Raw genomic sequence first — 14,978 nt, 5'->3', positions numbered from 1 at the left:
TCTGGTCACAGCTTCTCCTCAGCCATCCCTGCAAGCTAATCTCTTTCTGGCCCTTGGCTCCTCAGCCTGGCTTCTGTCCTTCTTGGGCAAGTGTTACTAAGTTCTTTTAGCTCTTCTGATAAGTACCCAGAAGCACCCCACTCTATCAGTAAGCCTTGCCCAAAGGCCCTCAGCTCTAGCTCTGTGGGTTAGCAAGTCTAGCTCTACCAAGTGCCCAGAGGCACCCGACTTCACCAGCAAGCCTCCTGCCTAAAGACACTCAGCTCTCTCACTCTGTGGGCCAGGAAGCCCACAGCACCATCTCCTGCCTGTCTCCGACCTCTGCTGCTGTTGTTTCTCTGCTGCCACTACTTGCTGTTTTTGGTATTACACCTCACTCTGTCTCTCTCTCCCTGTCTCCTTGTTCCAGAAGATTCTCAGCACAGAGATCCTAGGTCCACCCTTGGCTCTTCTTTCTTGGTGGTGGTGAGATTCTCCCTTCCTGCCTCTGGGATGACTCATTTTAAGCCTAGCAAGTTGGCAAAACTGACCAATCCCTTGTTAGCATTCAGTATACCTTATTTGCATGGTTCCACTCCCACAAGGGTGTCATGCATCTTATTTACATTATTAGCAAGCTATGGGTCACAAATACCTCATTTGCGTAGTCCCACCCAGGCATTTGGTGGGGAGTTACAAAGGCTATGGCTAGAAGGGTCATATTACATAATTCACTGCAGCACAGATGGGAAGCCATTGAGAGGTTCTGAAATTTGACATGATCACACAAAGACGAATAAGGCATGATCCCTGCCCTCACAGAGTTTACATTCTTGTGGAAAGATATTACAGTGAAACCTGTGATAGCCGGAACTTGGTGGGCTGCCTTGTTTTTCCAGGTCTTGCAAGTTTTCTGCCTTTGACATGGTGTATACCACATTTCTACCATTGCTTTCTATTAGTGGAAAATATTTGAGTATTCCTTCTCTGACAGGTTTCTGCCTTACACACATTCCAGCTTTCACAGGTTTTACTGTATAATGTGGGATTAAGATAAGCACAGAGGACTCCAGGAATGTGAAGAAGAAACATGCATTCCAGCCTGAAGAATCAAGTCTGCTCTCCAGGAGACAAGACTGGGAGACAAAATGAAATGCGAAAATTGAAATTAATTTTTTTTTTTTTTCTGAATACAGAACACATTCATAAGAAAAAGAACAAAAAGAATTTAAAAGTGTCTTTTCAGCCCTATTCAGGGCTCTAACCAAACAGTAAACCAGTTGCTATTGAGTTGATTCTGACTCACGGCAACCCAACAGGTCTCAGAGTAAAACTGTACTCCACAGGGTTTTCAGTGGCTGTGATCTTCCAGAAGTAGATCACCAGTCTTTTCTTCCAAGGTGCTTGTGGGTGGATTTGAACCACCAACTTTTCAGTTTATAGCCAAGTGCTTAATTGTTTGTGCCACCTAGGGACTCCATGACCGACCAACCAATAGGTATACCAATTTCTTTAACAAGCTTAATAAATATTGTTAAACAAATGAATGAATCCCCAGCACAATCTCTACAACATGAGGAAATGTCGATGCATATTTGTTGAATTTAACTATTGTTCTCACACATTGATTGTACTCAGGGATTTTCCTGTCCTTGTCCATCCACTTAATAGGAACAGATGAAACAAACAAACAAACAGTTGCCGTGGGGTTGATTCCGATTCATAACGACCCTACAGGGCAGAGTAGAACCGCCCCATAGGGTTTTCAAAGCTGTAAATCTTTAGGTTTCTTAAAAATTTTTACTTATTTATTTTACTGTACTTTAGATGAAGGTTTACAAAGCAAACTAGCTTCTCATTAAACAATTAATATACATATCGTTTTGTGATATTGATTGCCAACCCCACGACATGTCAACGTTCTTCCCTTCTTGAACTTAGGGTCCCCATTACTAGCTTTCCTGTCTTCTCCTGCCTTCTAGTCCTTGCCCCTGGGCTGGTGTGTCCATTTAGTCTCATTTTGTTTTATGGGCCTGTCTAATCTTTGGCTGAAGGGCCAATCTCAGGAATGACTTCATTACTGAGCTAAAAGGGCATTCAGGGGCCATACTCTTGGGGTTTATCCAGTCTGTCAGACCAGTAAGTCTGGTCTTTTTGTGTGTATGTGTGAGTTAGAATTTTGTTCTATATTTTTCTCCACCCCTGTCCAGGACCTTTCATTGTGATCCTTGTCAGAGCAGTCAGTGGTGATAGCTGGGTACAATCCAGTTGTGCTGGACTCAGTCTGGTGGAGGCTATGGTAGCTGTGGCCCATTAGTCCTTTGAACAAATCTTTCCCTTGTGTCTTTGGTTTTCTTCATTCTCCCTTGATCCAGTTGGGGTGAGACCAGTGGACTATCTTAGATGGCCACTCACAAGTTTTAAAACTCAGACACACTCATCAAAGTAGAATGTAGAACATTTTCTTTATAAACTATGTTATGCCGGTTGAGCTAGATGTCCCCCAAGACCATGGTCCCCACAGCCCTCAGTCCAGTAATTTGTTCCCTCAGGGAGTTTGGATGTGTCTATGGAGCTTCCATGAACTTGCCCAAGCCTATAAATCTTTTTTTTTTTTAATTGAACTTTAGATGAAGGTTTACAGAACAAACTAGTTTCTCACCAAACAGTACACACACTGTTGTATGACATTGGTTAGCAACCCCATGACATGTCAACACTCTCCCTTCTCAATCCTAGGTTCCCTGTTACCAGCTGTCCTGTTCCCTCCTACCTTCCAGTCCCTGCCCCAGAGCTGGTGCACCCCTTTATTCCTGTTTTATTCCATGGCACTATTCAATCTTTGGCTGAAGGGTGAAGCTTAGGAGTAGCCTCATTGCTGAGCTGAAAGTGTGTCCCGTGGCCATACTCTCAGGGTTTCTCCAGCCTCTGTCAGGCCAGCAAGTCTGGTCTTCCTTTTTGAGTTAGGATTTTGTTCTACATTTCTCTCCAGCTCTGTTGGGGACCCTCTATTGTGATCCCTGTCAGAGCAGTCAGTGGTGGTAGCCAGGCAGCATCTAGTTGTACTGGACTCAGTCTGGTGGAGGCCGTGGTAGATGTGGTCCATTAGTCCTTTGGACTAATCTTTCCCCTATGTCTTTAGTTTTCTTCATTCTTCCTTGTTCCCCGAAGGGATGAGACCAGTGGAGCATCCTAGACGTCTGCTTGCAGGCTATTAAGACTCCAGATGCTATTCACCAAAGTAGAATACAGAACATATTCTTTATCAACTCTGTTATGCCAATTGAAGTAGACCCTGAGACCATGGTCCCCACACCAAGGCTGTAAATCTTTGCCTTAGCAGACTGCCACATTGTTCTCCCACAGAGCAGCTGATGGGTTTAAACCAACGATCTTTTGGTTAACAGCCGAGTGCTTAACTACTGATCCACCAGAGCTCCTGGTGAAATCTGCACACTGCTCCCAAAAAGCACTGTCCATTCATACCTTTGACACTTTGTTCTACACTAAGTAATTCCCTGAAGTGGGTTTTTTTTTTTTTTTTCCTTCCTACATGGAGCAAAGGCTTATCGTAGTAGGTGTTACAACTAGTGTAAGTCCCCAGGGATATTAATGACTCACTGGAGGTAAGACAGACCTATAGTTCTACCTTAATGCTGAGAAGAGAGGCCTTTTGGAAGACAGGGATGAGCACATAATTCGTCATTGTAGCGGGAGAAGAGGAGGTCACAAGATAGTGCAGAACTTTGCAATTCATCAACGATCTGTAGATATTTTTACCTACGATTAGAAGTTTAAAAAACCTGATCTTCTGCAAAACTTCAGACTCCCGACAGGGAAGACTTACAATGCTAACAAGCAAAATCTTTCTAAGCATGCAAACAAATCTTATAAATCAAACATACTGAGCTTCTAAATGTAGTGAGCGGACAAAGCATAACCAAGTCAGCTAATGAGAACAAATTATTTTACCTGAATGAACACATTTTACCAAAAATGTTTACCCTGCATGCATGCCTTTATTATCTCTCTGTGTATTTGTGCAGTTTCCCAGAGCTACACATTTTTTTTTTCATTCAACCAAGGAAAACTTAAAAACCAGAATCAGGGCTTGGTCTGAGACTCTGGATGGGAACACAAGGCTTCAGCATTAATTCCAGGATCATTCTAGATGAGCCGTAAATTAATAAGACACATTCTTCTTATAGTAAGAAGACTTTTCAATCTCACATTTTTTATTGTTATGTAGTGCATCCTCTGTCCCTATTTTTATTTTGTGAACAGTAACCATTTCTAACACTTTTACCAAGATGCCTCCTACAGGAATTTTAATTGATGACTTTGAATTGAATTTCTCTTCTTGCCAGAATTTTAATTGACTAACTTAAACTGAAATTCTCTTCTTACCTAAATTGTGATGAAATCTCTTCGTTGCCTGCTTGTAGTCTGCATCCTCTTTGTACCTCTATGTCTTATTAACTGCCGTACTCAGTTATTTACTGACAGAAAGAGCCTAGAACTGTAGAACGTCAAGTCAGAAGGGGAGGTATGAGAAGCATTAGCATGCTCCAGGCTGTACCAGAGTGCTGGAGCCTCGGCGGGCACGGTCTGAGTAGTGGGAAAATCATCACCTAGAGTACTCGGAGCCTGCCAGTCAGTGAGTGAAGCCTGATCATCATATAGCTGGTTAGTGGCTGTCAGGATCAGAACCCAGGCAGCAGGTGTCCAAGCACCTCCGTTCAGCCTAGGGAGGTTGTCTTAGTTATCTAGTGCTACTGTAACAGAAATACCACAAGTGGGTGCCTTTAATGAACAGAAATTAATTTTCTCACAGTTCAGGAGGCTATCCGAATTCAGTGCGCTGGCTCTAGGGGAAGGCCCTTTCTCTGTGGGCCTGGGGGAAGATCCTTGTCTCAGCTTCTGTAGCTGCTCCATCCATCTGTTCCTTGCTGATCCTCACAAGACATCTCCCCCCACCCCACCCTATATGTGCTTTCTGGTCTCTGTGTCTGTGTCGCTCCTTATGACTCAGAAGTGATTAGGTCTGGGGAACACCTTACACTGATGGGGTCTTTTTCACATAAAAAAAGAAAACATTATTCCCAAATGGGATTACATCCACAGGTATAAGGGTTAGGATTCCAACACATTTGTGTTGGGAATACAATTTAATCACTAAGAGAAGGGATCCATCTGAGGGATAAGTCTTCATTTGTTTATTTGTTTTTCCTGTTTTTTTGTTTGTTTTTTTTTTCACTTAATGAGCGGAGACAACAGACAGCAGTGAGCACTTAGCACTGGGGAGCACATGAGAGATCAGTCAATACTCATTAATTGACTGATTAATGCCACCAACCCCCAAATGTCCACAGCCACCCTGATAATAAAGCCCAAGAAGGTATGACTGCCGTGCCCCATCATTTCCCTTCTCTTCTCTTGCCCCTGCCCAGCCCTGAAAGGAGCAGTGCTGAACAACCTTGTTATACAACAGGGCTGTCTGCTTAGTGACCACGGCATGTAGGGGAAGCCAAGGAAATGTGAAAGAAGGGTCATGGTCACAGTGGGCAGAAGTCTGGAGGGAAGTGAGACAGGTGGTTGGCAGGATTGGCATCATGCTCACAACCATGCCCCCTACTTGGGTTTCAGGGGCTGCCCTCCTTTTCTTTCATTTTGGCTCCTGCAGAGAATATCCTTTTGTATTATGTCTCATGTCTTATTTAAAAAGATGGATGAACACACGTGTGTACATACATATACATACTCACATAGGTGCTTGCATGTCTATTTAATTATATGCACCATATTAACACCTGACTTGAAACTGAACACTGCAGAATAGAGCCACTCAAATCCAGTGCCCTCAGGGAGCTTGTACTCTTGGAATTACACACTCATTGAGGTAAGGGCCTGTGTCAACCTCACGTGGATGCCTGTCTTAGTGTCTGTGTGCTGCCATAACACAAATACCACAAGTGAGTGTCTTTAAAGAACAGAAATGTATATTCTTCCAGTTCTGGAGGCTAAAAGTCCAAATCAGGACCTCAGCTATGTCGGTTCCTTCTATGCAGCAGCTGTCTTAGTTTCTGGTGTCTCCCAGCAATCATTGGCATTGTTTTGCTTGTAGAAAGGTCCTTATGTGGCATCTGTCTGCCCCCTGTTTGTATATCTCTGTGCCTTTTCTGCTTTTTTAATGACACCACTTAGAAGTGCTTAGGTTTAGGACCCATTCTACTTTGGTATGACCTCATTAACATAAAAAAGAAAACCCCTATTTCCAAGCAGGATCATATTTACAGGTACAGGGGTTAGGACTACAACACACACATATATATATTTTTTTAATTTTTATTGTGCTTTAAGGGAAAGTTTACAAATCAAGTCGGACTCTCATACAAAAACTTATATACACCTTGCTATATACTCCTAATTGTTCTCGCCTTAATGAGACAGCACACTCCTTCCCTCCTCTTTTTCTTTTCGTGTCCAATTGGCCAGCTTCTGACCCTCTCTATCCTCTCATCTCCCCTTCAGACAGGAGATGCCAACATAGTCTCCTGTGTCTACTTGATCCAAGAAACTCATTCTTTACCAGTATCACTGTGTATCCCATAGTCTAGTCCAATCCCTGTCTGAAGAGTTAGCTTTAGGAATGGTTCCTGTCTTGGGCTAACAGAAGGTTTGGGGACCATGACCTCTGGGGTCATTCTAATCTCAGTCAGACCATTAAGTCTGGTCTTTTTATGAGAATTTGGGGGTCTGCATCCCACTGCTTTCCTGCTCCCTCGGGGGTGCTTTTTTGTGTTCTGTCAGGGCAGTCATTGATTATAGCTGGGCACCATCTAGTTCTTCTGGTCTCAGGCTAATGTAGTCTCTGGTTTATGTAGCTCTTTCTGTCTCTTGGGCTCATAATTACACTGTGTCTTTGATGTTCTTCATTCTCCTTTGCTCCAGGTGGGTTGAGACCAATTGATGCATCTTAGATGGCCACTTGCTGGAGTTTAAGACCCCAGACTCCACTCTCCAAAGTGGGATGCAGAATGTTTTCTTAATGGATTTTATTATGCCAATTGACTTAGATGTCCCTGAAACCATGGTCCCCAAACCCCTACCCCTGCTATGCTGGCCTTCAATGTATACAGTTTATTCAGGAAAATTCTTTGCTTTTGGTTTAGTCCAGTTGTGCTGACCTCTCCTATATTGTGACTAAAACACATATTTTTAGGGGACACAATTCAGTCAATAATAATGCTCTTATCGGACTTTTCTAAGAGCCAAAAGGGCTCCAACCTACTTCATCATTTCTCTACCTCTCATCCACCTTTAAGTCTCTCTAACGAGCCTTCATACTTGTTAGAGATACCACCTCAGCCTGCAGGGGCATTTTCACACCCTACATGCCTGTAGGGTTCTTTTGAAGATCAAAGGAGAAGTTAAATATGAAAATATTTTGGATAATTTGAGTATTTGAGCTAATATTATTGCTTCATACTCCAATGGGTATATGTAATAGAGTTCACTGGCATCCTTGCAGCTGAGAGGAAGCAGAATTCAGTAGTAATCGGCACCTGATGAACCACATGAGAAGTATGAGGGCTGAGCAGCAATCACATTATAAAAACATGAGAAACCATGAGCATCAGATTCCCAGAGTGAATGTGGCTATGTGACTAAAAACTGCTCTGTTTTGCTTTCTTTCCTTTTTTGGTAATATATGAAGGAAACCACATGCAAATTGGTATTTATTCTATAGGCCCAGGTACCCATTCTCTTCTTATCAGGAAGTTGAAAGTATTGGTTGTCCTAGCAACAGAGGCCTGGTTGCAGGAAGAGTGGGAGGTTAAGGTTGTTTACCAGCTTGTTCTGGGGAAGGGTAAAACAGCCACCCACAGCACTAACCAGAGGAAACTGCCTGTTCCCTAAGGTCGCTGTGGGGTTTCCTGTCAGAGCACCTGGTACCCCAGTTCACGACAGGGGCCCTCACCTCAAAGTCTTTCCATAGACGGAGATGAGAGGGTTTGTAAATGACCGACCAACCACCTCCCAGGTCAAATCCACACTCCTTCTTGTTGAGTCTAGGGAACAGACCGTAGGCAACAACAACACTGGACATTGAGTCAGGAATTTCTGCATTTAAATCCTGCCCCTACCACTTGAAAGCTGTGTGGCTTCTTCTCTGCAAAGTGGAGAGAGGCTGTAATGCTCCCTGTTTGTGAGGACCCATCCATTTTAATTTTTTTCCTTTCCTTCCCAGTTCCCTGGGACCCTTCACCACTCCTCTTTTACCCCCAGCTGAATCTCAAAACTTTTCTTACTTTATTTTGGAGAGCAATTTAGTTTTGTTTCATTTTTTATTCTCTAGACCAGTTCCTAGGACCTAACCTTTCAGAACCGACAATCCAAGTGTTTTATTAAAAAAAAAAAAAAGTTCTCCAAGAGGAATTCTGCCTCTAGCTTTAAAATATCATGCTTTCTTTTTTTTCCCTCAGTGATATATTCGTTTTTTCACTCCATACTTCCCTTGTTTCTCAAAATGCCATATATGAATGAGACAGCCAGTCAGGCCCGTCATGTTCAGCACAGACTTCACTGGTCTCCATTGCACTGCTTCCCTCACAGACCATTATTTATGACCTGAAACTGTGACCTCCGCCCCATATTCCTTTATGCCCTTTTATCAATCAGCTTATTTATGAAGTCTTCCATAACCACAGTGTCATTGTGTCAGCATCACGTCAATACATATTTATCATATATACCTCAGGACAAACATTAGGCACAGTGGAAAAGGGAAAGAGGGGATTACTTTGCAACAAAATTCCAAATAACAATAAACCTCAATGCCCATCACCAACCCACCACCATGCCACTTCTTCCCTGCTAAAAGAATTCCAATTTTTTCAAGTACCAGTAAAAATCTTCTGACTTTAGAAAGGGGAGACCCCTTACCCTGGCCATAAGAAATGAATTGTAATTTACCTATATAAGAATATAGTAATCTCATTCTTCTAAATTTGGTCACATGACCTAATCCTGGCCAATGAGGTATAAGGGGAAGTTTGCTGGATGTAGCTTCTAGGAAAGCTTTTGCTTACTGGGTAAAAAGAGATAAAAACTGGCAGGGCGCCTTTTGTCTCTTTGCCATTTTTTCTTATCTGGAATACAGTGACATGATGCCTGGAAGTACAGCAGCCGTCTTGGGACCATGAGACAAAAGAAAAAGGACAAAGAAACAATCTGTTAAAGTATGGTTTAACAGAAAGATAGCAAGAGTCTAGAATACTAGTGGCAACCTTCAGCAGCTGACCAGTCTTGGTCTAACCAGTTATGTGAAACAAATAAACCTCCATTTGTTTGCGTTTTCTGTTATGCATGCCTAAATGTAGTCCTAACTGATACTTAGTTCTTGCCCTCAGGAAACAGTTAATGGCTCAGTTCACACATCTTAGTATCACTCTTGATTCCAACTCTGGTGCCTCAACAAATGTAGCCCATTCTTTCATCGAAATATGATCTATATTTCAACCACTTCTCACTTTTCCTCCCGTCATTAAAAAAAAAAAAAAAACTGTCATTAGTCTGGTCTAAAGCATCGTTATCTCCCACCCAGAATATTGCAGTATTGTCCTAATGGACCACCTGTGTCTACCCTTTCCCCCCTTCTGCCTATTCTCAACACAACAGCCAGAATGATCTAATTAAAATCTAAGTCAGATAGTATCAGTTCTCTGATCAAAACTCTACAATGTTTTCCCATGCTACTCAGAGGTAGAAGCCAAAGTCTTTAAAATGAGTTATAGGGCACCTATGTGATTTAGCTCCACAGTGGATTCAAATCCTGGCCTTGCCATTTATTATTTATACAATAACCTTTCTGAGTCTCAGATTTTTCCCTTGTAAAAGGACAATAATATTAGCACCTACCTTATAGAGTTGTTGTGAGGATTAAGGGAAGTGATACACTTTCAGTTCCAAAAATTTTTTCTGGGGCTCCAGTGATGCAAGTATATTGGGCCTCCTGATATTGCCCTGAAGATCACTAAGCTTCTGTTCATTTTTTCTTTTCTAGCTTTTTATTCCTCTCTTTTTCTTTGGTTTAGATAGTTTCTATTATTCTGTCTTCAAGTTCACTGATATATTCTTCTGCAGGATTTAATCTGTTTTTCAACCCATCCAGTAAATTTTTCATTTTAAATATTGGGTTTTTCAGCTCTCGAAGCTCCATTTTTTTAAATTTTATGTATTTTGTTGTTGTTAAGAATATACACAACAAAACATAAACCAATTCAACAGTTTCTACATGTATTATTTAGTGACACTGATTACATTCTTCAAGTTGTATAATCATTCTGATTCTCTTTTTCTGAGGTGTTCCTCCCTCAGTAAAATAACTTCACTGCCCCCTACGTTTTTTTTGTCTAATCTTTCCGGTTGCTGTTGTCAATATGATCCCATTAGATAGTTCTTAAAAGAGCATAATGCTCAACACAGACACTTTTTACTAGTTAAGCTAAACTATTGTTTGGTTTTAAGAAAACTTTAGGGGATATTTTTGGTCTGAGGTTTAAAAATGATCTCAGTTCAATGGTTTCAGGGGTTCATCCAAACTTCAGGGCTCCAGGAAGTCTGGAGTCCATGAGAATTTCAAATTCTGTTCTGTGTTTTCTACCTTTCAGTCAGGATTCTCCTATGGAACGCTTGATCAAAACGTTTAGTAACGGTAGCTGGGCACCATCCAGTTCTTCTGGTTTCATGGCAGAGGATGAAGTTGTTCATGGAAGCAATTAGCCATGCATTCCATATCCTTCTTCTATTCCTGACCCTTTTTCTTCCTCTGTTGTTCCATGTGAATAGGGGCCAATTGTGCCTTGGATGGCTGCTTGCAAGCTTTTAAGACCCCAGGCTGTACGCAATGAACCAGGAGGTAGAACAGAAGCACTAAACATGTTATTAAGCCAATTAATTGGGATGTCCCATGAAACTATGACCCTAACCCTCCAAACCAAGAAGCCAAATCCCCTGAGGTTTTTAGTTGTAAACAAGCAGCCCCAACAGCTACTCTTTTTTTTTGTCATTGTCGTAAATATATCTATCACACAACTTTTGCCAATTCAACCTTATACAGGTGTACAATTTTTTGTTTTTAATTGTACTTTGGATGAAGGTTTACAGAGTAAACAAGTTTTTCATTAAACGATTAATACACATATTGTTTTGTGACATTGTTTGCCCACCCCACAACATGTCAACGCTCTGCCCTCTCTACCCTGTGTTCCACATTACCAGCCTTTCTGTCCCCTTTTGTCTTCTTGTCCTTGTTCCCGGGCTGCCATACCCATTTTGTTTTATGGGCCTGTCTAATCTTTGGCTGAAGGGTGAACCTCAGGAGTGACTTCATTACTGAGCTAAAAGGAAGCTCCATTTTTCTACAGTTTTTCTTAGTTCATTCATGTTTTCTTTTAAACCTTTGGACATATTTATAATAGCTGCTTCAAAACCCTTATATGTTAATTTTTGTCATTCTGGATCTGTTTTTATCGACACATTATTCTCCTAGTTATGGGTCACATTTTCCTGTTTCTTTGCATATCTAGTAATTTTTTTATTGGATGTTGAACATGGTGATTGTTATTTATGAAATGTTTAGATGTTGTTGTTATCTGTTGTTGTTAGGTGCCATCAAGTCGGTTCCGACTGATAGTGACCTATGCATAGCAGAACGACACACTGCCCAGTCCTGAGCCATCCTTACAATTGTTGCTACGCTTGAGCTCATTGTTGCAGTCACTGTGTCAATCCACCTCGTTGAGGGTCTTCCTCTTTTCTGCTGACCTTGTACTCTGCCAAGCATGATGTCTTTCTCCAGGGACTGATCCCTCCTTACAACATGTCCAAAGTATGTAAGACGCAGTCTCGCCATCCTTGCCTCTAAGGAGCATTCTGGTTGTACTTCTTCTAAGACAGATTTGTTTGTTCTTTTGGCAGTATATTCAACATTCTTCACCAACACCACAGTTCAAAGGCTTCAATTCTCCTTCGGTCTTTCTTATTCATTGTCCAGCTTTCACATGCATACGATGTGATTGAAAATACCATGGTTTGGGTCAGGTGCACCTTAGTCTTCAAGGTGACATCTTTGCTTTTCAAAACTTTAAAGAGGTCTTTTGCAGCAGATTTACCCAATACAATGCGTCTTTTGATTTCTTGACTGCTACTACCATGGCTGTTGATTGTGGGTCTAAGTAAAATGAAATCCTTGACAACTTCAATCTTTTCTCCATTTATCATGATGTTTGTCTGTCAGTTTCTTGTACTGTGGGGGCTTGCGTGTTGCTGTGAAGCTGGAAGCTATGCCAATGGTATTCAGATGCCAGCAGGGTCACCCATGGAGGACAGGTTTCAGCTGAGCTTCCAGACAAAGACAGACTAGGAAGAAGGACCCGACAGTCTACTTCTGAAAAGCATTAGCCAGTGAAAACCTTATGAATAGCGGTGGAACATTGTCTGATATAGTGCTGGAAGATGAGCCCCCCAGTTTGGAAGGCACTCAAAAGATGACTGGGGAAGTGCTGCCTCCTCAAAGTAGAGTCGACCTTAATGATATGGATGGAGTAAAGCTTTTGGGACCTTCATTTGCTGATGTGGCACAACTCAAAATGAGAAGAAACAGCTGCAAGCATCCATTAATAATCGGAACCTGCAATGTATGAAGTATGAATCTAGGAAAATTGGAAATCATCAAAAATGAAATGGAACACATAAACATCGATATCCTAGGCATTAGTGAGCTGAAATAGACTGGTATTGGCCATTTTGAATTGGACAATCATACAGTCTACTATGCTGGGAATGACAACTTAAAGAGGAATGGTGCTGCATTCATCGTCAAAAAGAATGTTTCAAGATGTATCCGGAAGTATAACGCTGTCAGTGATAGGAAAATATCCATACGCCTACAAGGAAGACCAGTTAATATGACCATTATTCAAATTTATGCACCAACCACTAGAGCCAAAGATGTAGAAATAGAAGATTTTTATCAGCTGCTGCAGTCTGAAATTGATCGAACATGCAATCAAGATGCATTGATAATTACTGGCAATTGGAATGCGAAAGTTGGAAACAAAGAAGAAGGATCAGTAGTTGGAAAATATGGCCTTGGTAATAGAAACAATGCCGGAGGTTGAATGATATTGAATGATAGAATTTTGCAAGACCAACGACTTCTTCATTGCAGATACCTTCTTTCACCAACATAAATGGCCACTATACACATGGACCTCACCAGATGGAGCACACAGAAATCAAATTGACTACATCTGTGGAAAGAGACGATGGAAAAGCTCCATATCATCAGTCAGAACAAGGCCAGGGACAGACTGCGGAACAGACCATCAATTGCTCATATTTAAGTTCAAGTTGAAACTGAAGAGAATCAGAGCAAGTCCACGAGAGCCAAAATAGGACCTTGAGTATATTCCACCTGAATTTAGAGACCATCTGAAGAACAGATTTGACCCACTGAACACTAGAGACTGAAGACCAGTCGAGTTGTGGAATGACGTCAAGGACATCATACATGAAGAAAGCAAAAGGTCATTGAAAAGACAGGAAAGAAAGAAAAGACGAAGATGAATGTCAGAGGAGACTCTGAAACTTGCTATCAAACGTCAAGCAGCTAAAGCAAAAGGAAGAATTGATGACGTAAAAGAACTGTCTTATCTGGTGCTGCTATAATAGAAATACCACAAGTGGATGACTTTAACAAACAGAAGTTTATTCTCTCACAGTCTAGAAGGCTAGGAGCCTGAATTCAGGGTGCCTACTTATTTTTTTTTTTACTCCAGGGGAAGTCTGTCTCTGTCTGTGGACTCTTTAGAAAGGTCCTTGTCATCAATCTTTGCCTCGTCTAGGAGCTTCGCAGAACAGGGAACTGGAGTCCAAAGGACATGTTCCCTCCTGGCACTTCTTTCTTGGTGGCAAGAGGTCCCTTGTCTCTCTGCTCACTTCTCTCTTTTTATCTCTCGTAAGATAAAAGATGATACAGGCCACACCCCAGAGAAACTCCCCTTACATCTGATCAGGACTGTGACCTGAGTAAGGGTGTTGCATCCCACCCTAATCCTCTTTAACATAACCTAATCTTACCTCATTAACACAGGCAGAGATGAGGATTTACAACACACAGGAAAATTACATCAGGTCACAAAATGGAGGATAAACAAACAATACTGGAAATCATAGCCTAGCTAAGTTGACACACATTTTGGGGGGACACAATTCAATCCATAACGTTGTCCTTTAAAGAGTGATAAAGCTTTTCCTAGCAGGCAGTTAATTTACTTGCAGATCAACAGATCAACTTGAGCATTTGTGTGTGTGTGTGTGTGCGTGTGTGTGTGCTTTAGGTGAAAATTTATAGTGCAAATTAGTTTTTAACGTCAGCATTTTGAAGCCAGTGTTTGAGCTTTGTTAGGCAGGTCTAGAGTTCTCTTTACTCTAGGGGTGTTGTAAGAGTAAATTCCGTCTCATGGTGACGCCATGTGTGTCACAGTAGTCTTGTGCTCCATAGAGTTTTCAATGGCAGACTTTTTGAACTAGATCACCAGGCTTTCCTCTAAGGTGACTCTGGGTGGACCTGAACCTCCAAACTTTCAGTTAGCAGTCAAGTGTGTCAATTGTTTGTATGACCCAGGGACTTCTCTACTAAGGTTTAATCCTCCTGAGGTCCTGCTTAAATTTCTTAGTTTCTCAACCAGGACTTTCCCCTCCGACTGGTCTTAAACTGAATATCTCCCAGCCCTGTGAAAGCTCTAGTGGTTGTTCAGCTTTCAGATCCCTCATGGTGCTTTATTCTTTGGTAATTGTTCTTGGCAAAGGATAATTATATCCTCTGGGTAAAGAATCTCACTCTATATAAGCACAAATTAGTATTTAGTCGAAGACTCAAGTAAACCCCTGCATATTTCGGAAGCTGTTGTTCTGCATTGTTCTTTCATCTG

This window comes from Elephas maximus, chromosome 3 (genome assembly GCF_024166365.1).
Source record: "Elephas maximus indicus isolate mEleMax1 chromosome 3, mEleMax1 primary haplotype, whole genome shotgun sequence".
NCBI lineage: Eukaryota > Metazoa > Chordata > Mammalia > Proboscidea > Elephantidae > Elephas > Elephas maximus.
Note: the sequence above shows the minus strand (reverse complement) of the source record.